We start from the raw sequence: 3,332 nt of genomic DNA, 5'->3' as shown, positions 1-3,332 counted from the left end.
TATGTCTTTTGGTTGGAGCATTTAATCCATTTACATTTAAGGTAATTATCGATATGTATGTTCCTATTACCATTTTCTTAATTGTTTTGGGTTTATTATTGTAGGTCTTTTCCTTCTCTTGTGTCTCCTGCCTAGAGAAGTTTCTTTAGCATTTGTTGTAAAGCTGGTTTGGTGGTGCTGAATTCTCTTAGTTTTTGCTTGTCTGTACAGTTTTTAATTTCTCCGTCAAATCTGAATGAGATCCTTGCTGGGTAGAGTAATCTTGGTTGTAGGTTTTTCTCCTTCATCACTTTAAATATGTCCTGCCACTCCCTTCTGGCTTGCAGAGTTTCTGCTGAAAGATCAGCTGTTCACCTTATGGGGATTCCCTTATGTGTTATTTGTTGTTTTTCCCTTGCTGCTTTTAATATTTGTTCTTTGTATTTAATTTTTGATAGTTTGATTAATATGTGTCTTGGTGTGTTTCTCCTTGGATTTATCCTGTATGGGACTCTCTGTGCTTCCAGGACTTGATTAACTATTTCCTTTCCCATATTAGGGAAGTTTTCATCTATAATCTCTTCAAATATTTTCTCAGACCCTTTCTTTTTCTCCTCTTCTTCCGGGACCCCTATAATTCGAATATTGGTGCGTTTAATGTTGTCCCAGAGGTCTCTGAGACTGTTTTCTATTCTTTTCATTCTTTTTTCTTTATTCTGCTCTGCAGTTTTTATTTCCACTATTTTATCTTCCAGGTCACTTATCCGTTCTTCTGCCTCAGTTATTCTGCTATTCCCTTCTAGAGAATTTTTAATTTCATTTATTGTGTTGTTCATCACTGTTTGTTTGCTCTTTAGTTCTTCTAGGTCCTTGTTAAACGTTTCTTGTATTTTCTCCATTCTATTTCCAAGATTTTGTGTCATCTTTACTATCATTATTCTGAATTCTTCTTCAGGTAGATTGCCTATTTCCTCTTCATTTGTTAGGTCTGGTGTGTTTTTGCCTTGCTCCTTCATCTGCTGTGTGTTTCTCTGTCTTTTCATTTTGCTTAACTTACTGTGTTTGCGGTCTCCTTTTCACAGGCTGTAGGTTCGTAGTTTCCATTGTTTTTGGTGTCTGTCCTCAGTGGCTAAGTTTGGTTCAGTCAGTTGTGTAGGCCTCCTCGTGGAGGGGACTAGTGCCTGTGTTCTGGTGGATGAGGCTGGATCTTGTCTTTCTGGTGGGCAGGTCCACATCTGGTGGTGTGTTTTGGGATGTCTGTGGCCTTATTATGATTTTAGGCCACCTCTGTGCTAATGGATGGGGTTGTGCTCCTGTGTTGCTAGTTGTTTGGCATAGGGTGTCCTGCACTGTAGCTTGCTGGTCGTTGAGTGTAGCTGGGGCTTAGCATTGAGATGGAGATCTTTGGGAGATTTTCACCATTTGATATTACGTGGAGCTGGGAGGTCTCTTGTGGACCAGTGTCCTGAACTTGGCTCTCCCACCTCAGTGGCACAGCCCTGAGGCCTGGCTTGAGCACCAATAGCCTGTCCTCCACACTGCTCAGAATAATAGGGAGAAAAAAAAATAAGAAAGAAAGAAGAATATAAAATAAAATAAAGTTATTAAAATAAAAAATAATTATTAAGAAAAAAAATGTTTTCTATGTAATAAAAAAAACAAAAACAAAAACGGACAGACAGAACCCTAGGACAAATCGTAAAAGCAAAGCTATACAGACAAAATCACACACAGAAGCATACACATACACACTCACAAAAAGAGAGAAAGGGAAAAAAATATATATATATCATTGCTCCCAACGTCCACCTCCTCAATTTGGGATGATTCGTTGTCTGCTCAGGTATTCCAGAGATGCAGGTACATCAAGTGGATTGTGGAGATTTAATCTGCTGCCCCTGAGGCTGCTGGGAGAAAATTCCCTTTCTCTTCTTTGTTCGCAAAGCTCCTGGGTTTCAGCTTTGGATTTGGCCCTGCCTCTGCGTGTAGGTCACCTGACAGCGTCTGTTCTTCGCTCAGACAGGACGGGGTTAAAGGAGCAGCTGCTTCAGGGGCTGTGGCTCACTCAGGCCAGGGGGAGGGAGGGGTATGGATGCGGGGCGAGCCTGCGGCAGCAGAGGCCGGCATGACGTTGCAGCAGCCTGAGGTGCGCCGTGCGTTCTCCCGGGGAAGTTGTCCCTGGATCACGGGAGCCTGGCCATGGTGGGCTGCACAGGCTCCCGAGAGGGGCGCTGTGGATAATGACCTGTGCTCGCACACAGGCTTCTTGGTGGGGGCAGCAGCAGCCTTAGCGTCTCATGCCCGTCTCTGGGGTCCGCGCTGATAGCCGCGGCTCGTGCCCGTCTCTGGAGCTTCTTTATGCGGCGCTCTGAATCCCCTCTCCTCGCGCACCAGGAAACAAAGAGGCAAGAAAAAGTCTCTCGTCTCTTCGGCAGCTCCAGAATTTTTCCCAGACTCCCTCCCGGTTAGCCGTGGCGCACTAGCCCCTTCAGGCTGTGTTCACGCCGCCAACCCCAGTCCTCTCCCTGCGATCCGCCGGAAGCCCAAGCCTCAGCTCCCAGCCCCCCCCCCCCGCCCCAGCGGGTGAGCAGACAAGCCTCTCGGGCTGGTGAGTGCTGCTCGGCGCCGAGCCTCTGTGCGGGAATCTCTCCGCTTTGCCCTCCGCACCCCTGTGGCTGCGCTCTCCTCGTGGCTCCGAAGCTTCCCCCCTCTGCCACCCGCAGTCTCTGCCTGCGAAGGGGCTTCCTAGTGTGTGGAAACCTTTCCTCCTTCACAGCTCCTCCCACTCATGCCGGTCCTGTCCCTATTGTTTTGTCTCTGTTTTTTCTTTTTTGTTTTGCCCTACCCAGGTACGTGGGGAGTTTCTTGCCTTTTGGGAGGTCTGAGGTCTTCTGCCAGCATTCAGTAGGTGCTCTATAGGAGCTGTTCCACATGTAGATGTATTTCTGATGTATTTGTGGGGACGAAGGTGATCTCCGCATCTTACTCTTCCGCCATCTTGAAGCTCCTCCTCTCCTTTAACTCTTTTCTCTAAGCCAGCCTCCTCCTGAGTATACAGACCTTAGCACACAATTTAATCCCCTCTTTAAAAAAGGACCATTAATTTTTACTTGCTTACTCTGAGTCACTGTCACTCCTAAGCTCCCACAGACATATCACCTGAACTTTGCTCTCCTTTTGGTTGTCAAATATTTAACATTAAAGAATGATTATAACTCCAAGGAAGAAATTATTTTTAGTCTGAAACTATAGTTTCTGGTTGAAAAATATATTGATGCCAGGAAGTGAAAAACAAAATAATTTTAATAAGGATAACAGTTTCCTAAACAAAAACATAGCTTTAGTTATAATGA

The sequence above is a fragment of the Eubalaena glacialis genome, chromosome 5, assembly GCF_028564815.1.
Source record: "Eubalaena glacialis isolate mEubGla1 chromosome 5, mEubGla1.1.hap2.+ XY, whole genome shotgun sequence".
Classification (NCBI taxonomy): Eukaryota; Metazoa; Chordata; class Mammalia; order Artiodactyla; family Balaenidae; genus Eubalaena; species Eubalaena glacialis.
This window is presented reverse-complemented; position numbering follows the sequence as displayed.